This window comes from Enhydra lutris, unplaced genomic scaffold (genome assembly GCF_002288905.1).
Source record: "Enhydra lutris kenyoni isolate GAN:26980312 unplaced genomic scaffold, ASM228890v2 scaffoldscaffold16, whole genome shotgun sequence".
Classification (NCBI taxonomy): domain Eukaryota; kingdom Metazoa; phylum Chordata; class Mammalia; order Carnivora; family Mustelidae; genus Enhydra; species Enhydra lutris.
In genome coordinates, this window is record NW_019154100.1 from 37,304,325 (window position 1) to 37,321,555 (window position 17,231).

Below are 17,231 nucleotides of genomic sequence, written 5' to 3' on the forward strand. Positions count from 1 at the left end.
TGTCAAAGATAAATATTAAACTGTTGATGTAAAGTAGAATTTACATCTGAATATTCTGCTGTGAGTTGCCGGAAGCATTTGTCATGATGTTTTTCACATCCTATCAGCCTGAAGCAGCAGTGTCATCCGTCTTTGCTTGTAGCAATTTCCATGCAGCAACATTAAGAACAAACTTAATTGACAGTCAGTAGGAACCCAAGGGCAGCACACATGATCGATTACTTAAATATGCTGGTGGTTACCAAAGAGAATGGAGTTCATGAATCTCATATAACAAGGTTTTTATGTAAAGAAATTTTTGTTCTTTGGTGGCATAGATCTATCACCTCAACCTGAGTTATTTTTATTTCAAGTATATATTAAATAAGCTTTATCTATCAATAAGCTTTCCCCCATTTTGAATCTTGAGAACCTTACCAGTGTGCACACTAATCCTGAATAGAATTATCAATATTAAGAGTGATAGATAGTTCCTATCTGTCAGCTCTTTCCTGAGGATTACTCTTTTGACGGAAGAGTCCTGAAGGCCCCATCCTTCAACTATTCGCACAGATTTTGTCACTGTACTGTGACAATTACCTCTTGGGAAAGGGGAGGGATTCTGTGGAGATTGGATTCTGGCATCATTTGTTCAGGATTCAAAATTAATGGATATCAAGTCTTTGCTTTAGAAAGTCATTTGTAGTGCACCTGGGTGGCTCAGTGGGTTAAAGCATCTGCCTTTGGCTCAGGTCATGATTCCAGGGTCCTGGGATGGAGCCCCACAGTGAGCTTTCTGCTCAGCAGGGGGCCTGCTTCCTCTTCTCTCTCTCTGCCTGCCTCTCTGCCTACTTGTGATCTCTGTCTGTCAAATAAATAAACAAAATCTTTTTTTAAAAAAAGTCATTTGTAAGAAATAATTTGTTTTATCAAAGGGGGTCATTTTGAAAAAGATGTTTGATATGTTGTCTGAGAAGAGCTTGTATTTTACATTTAAAGAATTCTGAATATTCACCTGTATATTGTGGAGAAGCAGGCTTTGGGGTTAGGAATCAGACCGATTTGGGTTTGAATCTCAACTCTGCCTTTTGCTGGCATGTAACCGTAGGCAAGTTTCTTAACTCTTGAATTTCTTCATTTGTAAACTGAACAATGGGAGTATTTCCCTCATAGGATTGTTTTGAGATAACAAGATAATGTTTGGAAAGGGCTTAGCACAGAACTGAGCATAGAGTAAATAAACATTCAATACTTTGTGTTTAAGAATCTTTTCATGTTTTTTTCCCCAACATTAAGTCTAAATTGGTATATGTATACTGATGAGAACTGATTCTTATGAAGTGTTATGTCTTTTTGAACATGCAGATTTATAAAATATGACAACAGTTTAGCAAGGATTAATTTGCATATATCACAGTAAAGCTTCCTCTTGTCATTATCCTTTTTAGGCAGGGTCCCAGAGATGGTGATCAACTATCTAGAATTTCTGGCAGTCTGACAAAACTATCGCTTAATGCACAGTGTACATCTTTATTATATTTTTTAAATGTATTATTTTATTCTAAATATTTTTATCTTTATGTACTTATGTTTTCATGAATTATTATAACTGTTATATGTTAGGCACTGTGGTAGGTATTATAGCATGGACCTTGTCCCAAAGAGTTTATGATCTGTGAGAGTTGTTGAGTCAGGCACACGTAACTACAGAAGTCTGTAGGAGAGAAATGGAAAGTGTTATGGAAGTTTAAGAGCAGGAGAAATTCATCCCCAGATGTGGGTATGAGAGAATGATTCATTTTTCTGGAACAGTATTCCTCAATCCTGTCTGAAGGTTAGAATCATCTGGAGGGTTTTAAAAACCAACAACAACAACAAAATAATGTCTGTGCCCTCCCCCAGACCAATGAAATCAGTAGCTCTGGGAATGGATCCCAGGCATAGGTAATTTTAAAAATCTCCCTAGGTGATTATAACATCTAACTACTTTTGAGAACAACTGTCCTAGACATCGAAGCAATAGCTTACCTGATTCAAATAGGGGTAGGTGGGAATTCTAGGTGGCAACATTAATGCCCAGAAATCAACAAGAGATGGAGCAGAGCACAGAGGAGAATGGTGAGTGACATGGTCTGGTTGGAGTGTAAGGAATGTTCATGCTTTAAGGCTGTGTTTATTGGGACCGGATTATAGGGAAATATAAATTCAGTATAAAAGCATTTTGCTGTTATTTGTCAGACAACAAAGAACTGTAGTGACACTATTAGATTTGTACTTGAGAGACAACATGTGAGTAATCTATGGTATGTGTCTTCCTGTTGATCATCGGATTTGGCATTCATTGTCATCTTCTTCCTGGTAGAAGTATGACTGCATTTAGGTACCCAGGCATCCCTCACATGACTTGAGGGACTACCTGCCTTCCCCTCCTGAAATGGATTTTTGCTAACAAGGAATGCAGAGTCTTAATCTAGCTACTCTTCAGACTCCCTAAGCAGGCTTGAGAGTGGAATTGACCCAGTCGGATGGGAGGGAAGGATTTATATTCCAGTGGGACCATGGTTTCTCCCTCTTGCTACAACAAGGAATATTGTCTTAACCTTAACACGAAGCATCTGATGACCATAAAGAAAAGTGGACTTGGGTTGAAACCATAGAGCAAAGATTCTTGAGTTCTTGTGGTATCACTTGGCTATTGCTTAGATCCCTTCCACCCTTTTTCCCTCTCCACACTGTTCCTGGAACTGCGATTACACAAGATCATAATTTCCTTATGGTTTAAGTAACTTGAGACACAGTTTTTGTTAAACAGCCAGAATCACCCTTCCTGATTCAAGGGAGTTTGGATACAGAGAGAGTAATATTGGGCTCAAGGTTTAAAATTAACTAGAAGAATAGTGGCATTAGTAGAAATAATGATGTTGGGGAAAGTGTTTGAGGGGCCACTGGGAAGTAGGCACAAACATTCAGGAGCTCTGATGTTCAGAAGACAGGATGACATTAAAGATACCTATGTGAGAGTCATCTGTACACATACGTGGAATTTTAAAAGGCAAGTAAGAATCCCAAAATAGAGATTGGAGTCTACAGATTCAATTCACGTTTGCATTTATGTCCCTGTCAAAGGGATTTATCTCTTCTTCTCCTGCCTAAGCAGGAACTTAACTGGGGATCACTATGCTAATGATATCCAGAGGTTCCTAAATGGGGAATCACACAGAAGCCATGTGTTCTCACCACAGAGGCTTAGGGGGTAGAGTGGTCTTAAATCTGCAATGCGGGAGTCGTGCTTTATCAAACTTAAACTCTGCTTTGTCATTTGGACCTTGACACACTTTTGTAGAGACCAGAGGTGGAAAAAATAGGAGTCCTTTTTGAGACTTAAGGTACAGCCTTAGGGAGTTACTTTTAAGTTTTGTTGCTGTGGCCTGGTATTGAGCATGATTTCACCTTCAAGAGAAATTCTGCCACTAAATCTGAAAACTTTGTTTCTTTAATTGAAAAATGGAGTTTGTGTAACCCTCATATAGTTCATTGACATTGAGTAATCACAGGTGCCTTTTAAATAATGTGAGACCATACTAACTGGAAATGCTGGACCTCAGACTATAGACCACGATTCCAGCTCTGAAATGATTATTGGTCTTAAATATGAAACTACATTTATCCCTATATATAATTACCAATTTCATTCACTTTGAATTCAGCTGAGCTACCTTTGGCTGCTAGCACCGAGGGGAAAAATGTGGCCTTTTGGTTTAGAATGTTTGTTTTTTAATCATGGGCATATTATCTCAATTATTTAAATACAGAAAGTACGAACAGCAATAATCCTTTTTCTGAGGATTTTTATGAGATCCCTGAATGAATCTGGCTTATACATGAATCTAATGAAGACCTATTTGAGATTCAATATGTTTTTTACACCAGCCGGGAGAGAAACTGCTTCTATGCACATATGCTTAGATCCTATGGATACCGTGTCCCCACAATACCAACCCCTGCAGCCAGTTCTACCAGAAATTGATTCTTCGGCTAGAGAATGATTTTTTCTAAAAAAAAAAAAAAAGGGGGGGCTCCTGGGTGGCTCAGTGGGTTAAAGCCTCTGCCTTCAGCTCAGGTCATGATCTCAGGGTCCTGGGATTGAGCCCCGCATCGGGTTCTCTCTGCTCAGCGGGGAGCCTGCTTCCCCCTCTCTGTCTGCCTGCCTCTCCACTTGTGATCTCTCTCTGTCAAATAAATAAATAAATAAAATCTTAAAAAAAAAAAAAAGAGAGAGAGAAGATACACACACACACACACACACACACAATTCACATGGGGCTTATCACACTTGAGATCATTGTCAGTCTTCCTTACCTGAGACATATAAATCTCAGTTAAATGCTTTTTAAGGAAGGTAATGAGAAGTAAGAATTGCACACGTAGGGGGAAGGGGAATAAACCTGAAGAAAGGGTCTGTACTTGGTAAAGAAATGGGCAAAGAATTTCAAATTCTTTTATTTGGCTTAAGACTGGTCTTGAACATGTTCTATTGAAACATGATTTTCTGACTGTGAATTATCTTTAGATCAGACAATAGCAGGTGAAATTTAAAAATAGTTATTATCTTAATAGCTGATACCAGATTTCTCTTAAGAGGTAATTATGTTTATTAGAAAAATTGATCAGTGCCTATGCTAGAAGGCAGGCCCACAGCATGGACATGGGTGAGTCTCAAAACTTCTTAGTGGAGAGCTGAGTTGCTCTGCCTAATGGAGGAGAAATTTTTGGAGTTCCTAGAACTGTTTAACAAGGAAGGATCATGAAGTAGAGAATTCATGAGGACAGCTTTATGGTCTATAGTGTAATCATTCTGTTGACCTCCAGTTCTCAGTAAGATCAACTAAACTCATGATCATGTATGTATGGATTTAGTAGAAACCAGTGATGGGATCTTCACATCTGAGGAAATGTGGTATAAATAGAAATACCACCTCCACTTTTAGGGGTTCAGAAGCCCAAACAGCCCATAAACATGGGCACTGCAAGAGAGTTTCCTGAAGTTCTGAATCTGTTATCAGCTAGGGAAATGGGGAAGAAGTGTGCTGGGGCTAGAATTCAAATGACTTGGGTCAGAGTGGCACGGAGGACTCTGGCTTCCTCTGGGATTCAATGCTTCCAAGTTGACTGTCTAGGCCCCTCCTTCTACACAGTGTAACTGGGAGAAAGACAAAAAGAAGAAGGTGAAAGAAAGTGCAACCTAGGTTTGAATCTGAATGAGCTGAGTTCAAGGACTAATGTGGGCAGTTGAGGACAGAAAATCAATATATAAATCAAGGTTGTGGTCACAGGCTGTCTTCTGAAATCAAGTATACTAGCCTTAATTCTCAGATTTTCATTCCTTTCACATTTCCCTGCATACCTTTCCCTATCACAAATCACTGACTTGTTAGTTGATCATGTGGGTTTTTTGAAACTAATAGTAATTATGTCAACAGTAATACTTGACTTGGTACAGATAACTATGTACAATTTGCAAAACATTTCGCAGTCATTTCATTTGATATCTATAGTAACATTGAGGAATACATTGGGTTTTATCATTATTGTCTATTTACAAATAAAATAAATTCCAGAAAGGTCAAATGCTCACTCTCAGTCACACTATTAGCAAGGGTTGAACTTTTGTTGCTGCTGCTGTTGTTGTTGTTGTTGTTGTTTTGCAGAACTTTATTGAGGTGTTATTAACATATAATAAAGTATATCTATTAAAGCATACAACCTGATAATTTTTAACATGTGTATACACCAGTGGAAAAATCACCTAAATCAAAATAGTGGATATATCCATCATCCCCAAAAGTTTCCTTATTCTACACTATAATCTCTCTCTCAACCCTCTCACACCACTTTAATGTACATCTCCAGGCAAACACTGATCTGGTTTCTGTCACTCCTTTTAGTTTGAATTTCCCACAATTTTATGTAAGTTGGATCATATAGTTTATATATATTCTATATTCTATATATATATATAGAGAGAGAGAGAGAGAGAGAGAGAGAGAGAATATTTTTTTGTCTTTATCGTTCCATATAACCATTTTGAGATTCAAATTTAGTGAATATCAGTAGTTGGTTTTTTTTTAAATTGCTGAATTGTATTCCATTGTGTAGTTATACCACAATTTATCTATCCACTCACCTGTGAAAGGAATTGTGGGTTGCTTCTAACTTTTGGCTATTCCAAATCTGCTATGGATATTTATGTACAAGTTTGCTTATGGACATGCTCTTTCCTTTCTACATGCCTAGTAGTGGGATGGCTGGATTATATAGTGGGTATATATTTACATTTTAAGAAACTCTAAGACTGTTTTCTAAAGCGTTATTGTACATTCTCACTAGCAGTGTATGAGACTGCCAATTGTTCCACATTCTTGCCAAAATTTCTCATAGTTAATCTTTTAAATTTTACCCACTCTAGTCTATACATAGTTGTATCTCATTGTGGTTCTAATTAACATTTCCCTACTGACAAAGGATGTTGAACATTTTTTGATGGGCCTATCTGCCATCCATATATCTCTTTTGTTGAGATGTCTGTTAAAATCTGTTGCCTATATTTAAATTGGGTTTTCTTTTTTTTTTTTAAGATTTTATTTATTTATTTGACAGAGATCATAAGTAGGCAGAGCAGCAGGCAGAGAGAGAGGAGGAAGCAGACTCCCTGCTGAGCGGAGAGCCCGATGTGGGGCTGGATCCCAGGGATCATGACCTGAGCTGAAGGCAGGGGCTTAAACCACTGAGCCACCCAGGCGCCCCTAAATTAGGTTTTCAGTCAGTGTCATTATTGAGTTGTAGAAGTTCTTTTTATCTTCTATACACAAGTCCTTTGATGAATATTTGTTTTGTAATTATTTTCTCCCATTCTGTGGCTTGCATTTTCATTTTCTTCATGGTGACCTTTAAAACACGGAAGTTTTTAATATTAACTAGGTCCAATTTACCAATTTCATTGTTGTGGATCGTACTTGTCATATTGTATCTAAGAAAGTTTTCCAAAAGTTATGTTTTCTCCTGAAAATTTTATCATTCTAGATATTGTATTTTGGTCTATTCTCTATTTCTGAGTTAATAGTTTTTTATATGGTGTGAGGAAGGATTGAAGGTTTTTTTTTCCCCTTCATTGGATTTTCAACGGGTTCCAGCATCCTTTCCTGAAAAGACCATCCTTTCATCCTTTCTACACTCAATTGCCTCTGCTGTACTGCCAGTTTAACAGTTCTTAGGCCCAGAGTAGGAAATGAAAGTTTAAAAATCTATGATTCAAGACTCTTGGGTTGAAGGCTTTTAAATGATTTCCCCATTTCATAAGTCTCTGTAGCCAAAGACCTGGGTTCTCCTGTCAACGTTTATTATAGTCATCACTTTGGGGCACAGTGTCCAAGGCACTTGTGAGTAACTATGCTAATTCAACTGTCTATTTCCTCCTAAGCACATGCCAAATGTTCATCTGTCAGTCAGACCAATCCAAGAGACATTGCGACCTCAACTGAGGAAGCTCTATTATTATACAGAGAAAGGACTCATGGAGATAATCACTGTCAAAGAAGTCAAAGGAGAATATATAAATGGGAGAATGTAATGCTAGATCTGATCCAAAGCAATTAATATAATTTTCTGTTTAAGTTAAATTTGCTGATAGGACAGTGGTTCAGAGTTTGATTCATGGGGATTTGATTTAAATCCTAATTTTTTAAAAGAGGAAATTAATCCTGAAAAGAATAAAATTTAAAAATATCTCATGATAGATTTCTTCAACATTGTTAATTATTATTAATATAACAAGGTTAATTATATCTTTGGTAATATAGTGGTTATTAATATGCTGATACTAAGATCCATCATATGTCAACTTCTTATTGGAAATGGGTTCATTGACTGAGGCCTTGGTTATTGGTCATTTATTATTTCTCATTTGTAGTTGAGGAATGGCTCATTTTAGCTTAACCTACATAATCAAAAAATCTTTGTTTTAATACTTACGTAGTGAATAAGAAGTAATGTGTTCTCAGTATTTTATGACACTGTTTTTTTCTATGCCTCTAAGAAGAGAAAGACATTTTCTTTTGAAAACCAGAAATATATCCTCCTGAAGTAACTTGAAAACCTCCTCCTGGTCAAATCTGCAAGGACATCAACAATCATGGAGATCTGTTACCCAGGTATATTTTCTCTTTCATCCCTGGGGGCATTTGTGGCTCCTCTTCCTATACAGAGGGACAGTTTTGTCATCATGACCAGGGTTGGTTACAAAGTTGCTTGACAGAACAGGTGCTTGGTCAACATTTATTGAAAAATGTGGACAAATATCACAGGTATCTTTAACTGGCTATGACTAGATTAGTATTAATATACAACGATACAGAATGTCATTAGATTTAAATCATTTATGTCTGTTTATGTATTTGAATTTCAGAAGTGGCAATTCAGTATTATTATTTGGTAAAGCCCTACTTGCAAAGGTATTGGCTAAGAATTTTTTATCATCCAGAACATGTACCTTGAGTAGCCGGTTTTCATAAAAACATGAATAGTCATATTATTAATAAATAAATCTGGTTAGCTCTGAGGCAACTGTTCTCTGTTCAGCCTTGCATGCTTTTCAGACAAATAAATAGAATGCTTGACTAAAACTAGGCTAAGACATAATACTGTCATTATGTAATAAGAATTCCAATTGCTAACAATGGTTGGGCTCAAAAATATTAGGTCTGTGGCTTTGCTTCCCTGTGAGTCTCTGTCTGGCCTTCCTATGGCTGATCTTAATGTCAAATTCTCACAAACCTGTGTTTGATGCAGGAACCAGGGATTGGGAAGTGGTAACCTTTTCCCCCACTTACCTCTTATCCAAGAAGGGAACATCTTCCTAAAAGCTCTTTTTACTCACTCTGTCTACACCTGTTTTATATCATGTTGGCCGGAACCAAGTTGCAAGCTCCCTCCCCTACTACATTAACTCAGGGGCTGTTCTCACCAACTTCGAGTGTTCTCACTTACTTAACAAAATGGGGACTTATTAGTAAGGAATTGGTGGTGTTACCTGGATTTTAAATAATCAGTAGCATCTCTGCCTTAATTACATACCACTGAATGCTATTTGTTAACACTGCAAAGGTGAGCAAATTTGAGAAATAAGATATAACTGATCTGTAAATTCTATAACTCTTTTAGGTACTTTGCTATAAGGTAGTCCGCAAACTGTTAAAGAAGATTTTCAGTCATTTTATCCCTCATTCCCATCTGTAGATTTAGTTATCTTCCATCATATCCTAACCCATAATTTCCATCTTTCTATCCTTTCAATTTAAGTGTATTTTAACATTTCTTACACCCAGCTCCCTAGAAACTTGTAGGAACTTTTTCATTTGTCTCTAGAATTCAGAGATTTCACATTGATGTGCCTGGGAGGTTTATTTATTTATATTTATTTGTAGTACTAATTGTATTGAGATAATTATAGATTCAGACATAGTTTTAAGAAATAATATTCAATACATATTTTATATATAAAATATATATATTTAATATATAATATAATAATAGTTGTAAAAAATTCAGAGATTCTGAATACTCTATGTATACCTTTACTCAGTTCCAAATGTTAATATTTTACAAAATAATAATAAAATATCACAACCAAAATATTAACATTATATCAATAATTCAGAATTTACTAGTCTTATATTTCATTTGTGTGTGTATCTGTGTATTTAGCTCTATAAAAATTATCATATGGGTATATTTGTGAATCCACCACCATAGTAAAGATACTGAATATATCATCTATCTTTGGAGAAATGTCTACTCAGTTTCTTTACTCATTTTTAAAATTATCATCTTTTCCTTTTAAAGATATGTTTATTTATTTTAGAGAGAGAGAGAGAGAACGAGAGCACACATTGGTGGTGAGGGGCAGAGGGAGATAGAGAGAATCTCCAGCAGACTCCCCATGAGCGAGAAACCTGATATGGGGCTCGATCCCATGACCCTGAAGCCAAAATCAAGAGTCAGATGCTTAACCAATGGAGCCATCCAAGTGCACCAGGTTATTTTATTATTATTATTATTATTGAGTTCTAAGTGTTTTCATATATTCTAGCGATAAGTCCTTTACCAGATAAAATGATTTTCAAATACTTACAGTGGGTCAAAATTTCACTTTCTTCTTACTTTCTTGATGTTTCCCTCTGAAGCACAAAAGTTTTTAATTTTGATGAAACTAATTTATCAATTTTTTCTCTGGTTGCCATGCTTTTGGTGTCATACTGAAGAAACCATTCTTTAATCCAAGGTCAAGAAAATGTATACTTATGTTTTTTCTTTTTTCTTTTTTTCTATTTTGTCATTTGCATGATGGTTTCATTTTTATTTTTCAATGACTGAGTTAGAAATCCAGCTAGTGTGCAGTAATTTCATAATTTTGAATATGCATTATCTGCAAAAACATTGTGACAGCTCCATACTGTGGGTTGACACACAATACTTAGAACAGATTTATCATATTTGGTCTGTAGGTAAATAATAAATGTTTAAAAATTGCCTAAATACACCATTCTGAGCCGTTTCATTCCACCAGGAAAATATAGGTATTTCCCCCTCTCTTTAAAAAAAATTAAATACCAATACTTATGTTTTTTTCTAAGATGTACATAGTTTTAGCTTTTACATCTAGGACTTTGATTCATTCTGAATTAATTGTTTGCATGTGGTATAAAGTGGGAGTCCAAACTCATTCTTTTGCTTGTAGATACGTAGTCCAGCACTATTAGTTCAAAAGAGTGTCCTTTCTCCATTGGTTGGTCTTGGCATTCACTGAAATCAGTTGATGAAGGTGTATGGGTTTGTTTCTAGACTATCAGTTCTATTTTCTATCTATAAATGCAATAGAATTGAGAGTCCAGAAATACATGTCTGTATGTGTGTATGTCTATCTTATGCCAGTAGTACACTGTTTTTGATTAATGTTGCTTTTTGGGTGAGTTGCAAAATTGCAAAGTGTAAGTCCTCCTACCTTTTTTTTTTTTTTTTTTCCAAAATTGTTTTGGCTATTTATGGAATCCATGCAATTATTTGTGAATTTTAGGATCAGAGTTTTTGTTTGCTATAGAAACTTGGGCTTAATCCCTATTTTCAATATACACCTCCACCCAATCTGTGCCAAAGATCTCTTTCTACTCTCCAGGAAATAAGTCTCCAGTCTTCTTCTGGGGAGGGGAATAGTAGTTGCTAGCTGCATGGAATCTAGAAGAATCCCTAGATATATAACTGCTTCTACTTCTTCTTCTTCTTCTTTTTTTTAATACACATTTTTTACCTTAATGGGAAGAATATAAAAGGAAGACAACGAATTCCGTGAGAAATCCTTGAGTCTACAGAGTTTGAGATTTGGCTTCTGATCACTTTCCTTTTTTGCTTTGTCTTTAAAGCCTTTGCAGTAATTGCCTCTAAATCCAACTTTCAATCAATCTTTACATTAAGTTTAGTACCTCCTTTAAACTAATTTCATAAGTACCTAATCCCATCAATTTCTGAGTCTTTCATGGTTATAGAACCAAATAGAAGTCAGTTGCTTATTAGTTCTCCACATTGTTGACTTAGGTCTCAGCTTTCTGGAATCTGCTAAGTCAGTGACCACATGTTTATCTGGAAAGATATCTGAAATGTTTTAGTCATTCTTTCCTCTATTCTTGTCTTTATCTGGCTTATTAATTTTAAATACGTCTTCATTGTCATTTTTAGAGTTTTAGGAAGGAGTGGGGTTAAATGTATGTGTTCAATCTGCCATGGCCATCTTCTGCTAGAAATCCTCTTAACAATAATTTTTTTGTATAGTATTATCAAAAACTTGTGTCAATATGATTAAATTCTTTTACTGCATGATTTTAAATAACTGCATCATGTGCTATTTTGGGAATATATGATCATTTATTTAATAACTTTCTTTTGGGGGGTACCTGGGTGGCTCAGTGGGTTAAAGCCTCTGCCTTTGGCTCAGGTCATGATCCCAGGGTCCTGGGATTGAGCCCCACATCGGGCTCTCTGCTCCATGGGGAGCCTGCTTTCTCTTCTCTCTCTGCCTGCTTGTGATCTCTGTCTGCCAAATAAATAAATAAAATCTTTAAAAAAAAATAATTTTCTTTTGGGGCATTTCCAGTTTTTAGTTTTAGAAACAATGCTGTGATAAACATCCATGTAGAAAATTTTATACATTTCCATAAGTATTTCCCTAGAAGAAATCCCAGGAATTGATATTATTCAATCAATAGGTACAGAAATATATTAAAATTTTTGATATTTATTGATAAATAACCCAACACAGAGGTCTTACTGATTTCATGTCTACCAGCTGTTTGAGAGCGTTCTTTGCCCTACAAGCTCATTAACATAGACCATTATAATTTTTTAAAAATTGTCTTATACATTTTTTTCTTTTTTCAGACCAGAAGTGGTCTTAACACAGTTGTATTTGCTATAATGTAATTACTAGGAAGAACGGTTTAAAACCCATTGTCCTAAAACTGAATATATAATATTTGGCACAATCTAAATATTAACCAATTTATATTAAAAAATGAATCCCTCCATTTAGCAAATTATGTAGTTTGCTTATTTAGAAGTATATATTTTTCCTATTTATTCCTAGGAATTTCAGTAGGAAACTCTCTTGCTTAATTAGCTATTCAATGAGGAAAATGTTAGCCTTATTTCCCATGGAATTAGTAGAAAATTTTTAAGTCCTACTTAGATAATTTTATGTGTTAATGACTATAGAACAAAATTTTGGAAGACTTGATCAGTTATTTAATCATGGTTGGGTCAGGTCTGGGACTTTTTTCTTTTGTATTTGTTAATTTGGGAAGAATGATCTGGTCTTGCCTTAGTTAACTGCTCAAAATTTCATCAGTAATGTTAGCCTTACCTATTGTTTATTTGGTCTTTAAAAAATATGGAGCTCTTCTTAATAGCATTAGATAATGTCAATAATACAAAGTTAATTTTTTTCCTGTTCACATTTATTAAAATCTTAGGGATAACTAGTAATTATGAAAGATTGTTTGAATGACAGGCAATTCATCTATCCCTCATGAACTGTGACTTTCAAATACCTTTTTAACTGCTGAACCCTTTCTTTACATGAGATTTTAAGTCCTGTTTGCTTGACTTCCCCTTACTCCTGATAAGGTGAGCAATTTCCATTAGATGGAAATGCCAAGAACACTTTTCTAGCACTTTGAGTCATGTAATTGTCTCATTTTTATGATTGCCAAAATGGAGCCAAATTTTGTAACCCTCTCTCTCCTCCCCAACTTTTCTTCTGGTGTAATCCATTTATTTACTTTTTCAATGGCTATAGTTAACTGATAATCATGTTTTCTCTTTTATTAAATACAAAGTATCCAAATATAAATATAAAATGCAAATATTTATAATTGGGTTCTCTATATGGAAAGTTAATATAAGTAGCTCTGTCAAGATAGAGGAGAAGAAATTCAGGATGCCTGGGTGGCTCAGTTGGTTAAGCCACTGCCTTTGGCTCAGGTCGTGATCCCAGGGTCCTAGGATCGTGTCTCCCATCAGGCTCCTTGCTCAGCGGGAAGCCTGCTTCTCCCTCTGCCTCTTTCTGCCACTCTGCCTGCTTGTGATCTCTCTCTCTCTCCCTCTTTCCTGACAAATAAATAAATAAAAATCTCAAAAAAAAAAAATAGATGAGAAGGAATTCAAACTGGAGGCAGAATGTCAGACTAAGGATGTTATAAAAACTCTTGGCCTGTAGTTCACAGCCAAGAAGGGGACTATAACCCTGCATATCCGACAGAATACAGTCATGAAATCAGAAGATACTCTAAGTATTTCAGAAGGAATTTAATGAAGAAAATTGTTTACTGCGAGTGTTGTAAGACCCCGAAAGCCAAACATTGAAATTGTGAGGCAATCTCACAACAACAAGCACAACAACAAGGAACACAGAAGGAGGTGATAGACAATGCCCATATCTGGGGTAATCATGCCAGAGTTGCACCCATGGTGAGGGCTATCTGGTGGGTGCTAAGTCGTGGAAGAAAGGAGAAGCTGTCTGCCTAATGTTACTCACAGAGAAGATGCAGCTGCTGCTTGTGGTACCACCACCCTACCCTGAGTCAGATGAGGGAGGGAGAAATGCTCTGGCATCTTCCTTTCTCCCATGCTCCAATCCCTTCACTATCTTCCACTGGCTGAGTCAACCTGGATGCTAGTTAACAAGAGAGGGAGGGTAATACAGTGGTTCTACTAGGCAGGACAGAGGAGGAGAAGGACAGAGTATGTCTCTAAGCCTCAGGCAGGCCAAAGACTTGTACTGCATGTAAAGGGATGTGGTTTGTGTCATAAAATAAGGGTGAACAGTTTATGATGGAACCAAAGGGAAAGGTCAATTTCTACTGGGGTGAGAGTAGGGCTGATAGAGATCCACAGAGAACAATGTTTTTGTAGCAGAATGAGGGCTGATTTGGGAAGAAAGAGAGCAAATTTGATTATAAATGTAGCTGCCACTAAATATTAATGAGTTTGGTTGTGTTACTAGAAGTGCAAAAGAGACTGAAGGCTTAAATCCTTAGACTTTCAAAGACAAGGTCTTGTAGTCAATGTATGCATAGAGAGAAACATGGAAGCTGATTTTTTTAAATGGATGATTTGTAAATATTTTTTAAAAATAGCTTTTGGAAATTATTTTTAACAATTCCAAAGAGGACTGTGAACTTAACTGCCTGACATTCAGCTCAGTTTTAGGAAAAAATGTGTTCCCTCTGTTGTGAAAGTTTGGGCAAAGACTCGCAGCCCTATTGTTGCTGGAAAAGCCATTGAGCAATTAAGGCTGCAGTTTAAATGCCCAGCATTACTACAAATAACACGAGACCAAGTTCATTGCTTATGCCAGCCTGAGGCATTGCTTATGCCAGCCTGAGGCATTGCTTATGCCATAGTCTGAGGACTATGCTCCATGATTCCAGGTCTAAAACTACTATGTGGCCCGAATACCTTAGCTGTATTTGTCCCTATACATAAATGCTAACTTCCTTCCCTTGAATTTGAGCAAGCTACATTTGGCTGCTAATATATGTTTCTCGGTGTATTTTCCATTTGCTTTGTAATCCTGGGGTATAGTTATCTCATTTTCTAAATGCATAGAACATACATAAAATTATTCTTCTCTGAACATTTATATTGAATGAACCCATGGTGTTTATGATTCTTTTGAAGACCTGTTTACAATTCTTTATGTGCTTCTATATCTAAATATGATAACTGCCCCAATATTTTGAGTCTTAAAATACATGCCCTTCCCTTCTTTTTCCCCTAATTTGCCCTACATGACCCTAATCTGTATAAGAATTCAACATTCAATTTTGTAATACAGCTCTTTTAGAATTAGGAATTCCATTTATTTCTGGGCTTTTTACATGGATTGTTTAAACATTTGCTTGTAAGATTTCTAGGCATTTGATCTTGGCAAAGTTATTATCATCATTCTGCTATTATGTAAAATTCTAAAATTTTCAGATCTGGTCGACAAAGGGATGTTCCTAAAGACTCATTTGGTGAAGCCTATTCTAGCTCCACTTTGGGTTAGTAACTATGGAAAACCAATGGGCCCTCAGTTAAATACTTCATTATGTACAGAGTAGAGCCCTAGATCTTTCAGATCTAATTGATAGGGTAGTTCTATCTTTACATATGAGGAAAGAAGACAGAACTTCTTTTTTTTCAACAATGCATTAGAGTGTCATTCTTCTCTCTTGTTTTCTTGTCATGTTTTATGTAGAATGTCCTGGAATATAGCCCGGTTTGGTGCATTAGCCACTCTAAGAATGATGTCTATCTCAAAATCATATTTGAAATAGAATTACTACATCCTGAGAACTGAAGTCTTTTTTGTCTTGAAGCCAGAAGAAAGAACTTTTTATAGTATTTGCATTCTAAATATCAGCTGGTTTGAATTCTCAAATCTTCAATTAGAAATTTGATTAGTATGAATTACAGGGGTGATGGTGGGAGAGAAGGCATCTAATCTCATCGTGCTGCTCAGATCTTTCACGAGGTGGGTCTAATTCACCACGCAGGATCAAGATGAGTGGCATCAGCTGCTCCGCTTTTCCTGGTGATCAACAATACCATAGGACTAACTGTTCCTGAGTATCTTGCATGCTTTTGATGGGCTCCAACTTCTTCCTCTCTCATTCTGTTTTTCTCTTTCCTTTCTCTCTTCATCTCTTTGCTTCCTCCCTGCCTCTCTGATGAAAAGCATATATAATAAATTCAGGCTAATATTGACTTTTAGCAGGGATTTCAAATTTCACAAAACCTTGTAAAAAGATCTAAGTGTGCTATGGTGACCCTATTCATTGCTGGGTACAAAGCAAAAAACTAGACCTCAAAGTGTTAAGACAGTTTTCAAAACACAAAGGTGGGATCAGGCCAGAGGCAGTTGCTCCTTTGAATGCTCAAAGAAAACCCAGTCTATGGGGCACCTGGGTGGCTCAGTGGGTTAAAGCCTCTGCCTTTGGCTCAGGTTATGATCCCAGGGTCCTGGGATCGAGCCCCACATCAGACTCTCTGCTCAGCGGGGAGATTGCTTCCTCCTCTCTCTTTACCTGCCTCTCTGCCTACTTGTGATTTCTGTCAAATAAATAAATAAATAAATCTAAAAAAAAAAAAAAAAAGAAAACCCAGTCTGTGCTTTTGTGAGTTCTCCGGAGGACACTGCTCGGAGCCACCCCCAGCACTGTAGGACTGTCTCCTCTCTCTGCTCAGAGGAACAGTGGTGCAGTGTCTTGCCCCAGGGTCGGTGCAGGAGGCTGAAGTCCTGGAGGCAGCAACCAGACTTCTGGAGCTGATTTCCAGTATCCCAATCTGGCATCTGCTAAGGTCTGAATGACATTTTTTTTTCCTCTCCTAGTATCTCTAAACTTTGAGATTTATTATGGTTTGCATGATATTGTGGTAATGGATTTACTGTTCAGAATTCCCATTCTGAGTATCTTCTAAGATTGCTGAGAAATAGTCTTTCTTATAGAGCATTGTGCTCTTCTTGCCTTTTTTTATTCTTTTTCTACTTTTGCATTATCATATATTTGAAATTTTCGATACCCAAGCACTCTGTGGGCCTGAATCTGATAAGGTAATTTGGTTAAAACTGCAGGCTATTATCCTTTACTGCTTCTGTGTTATTT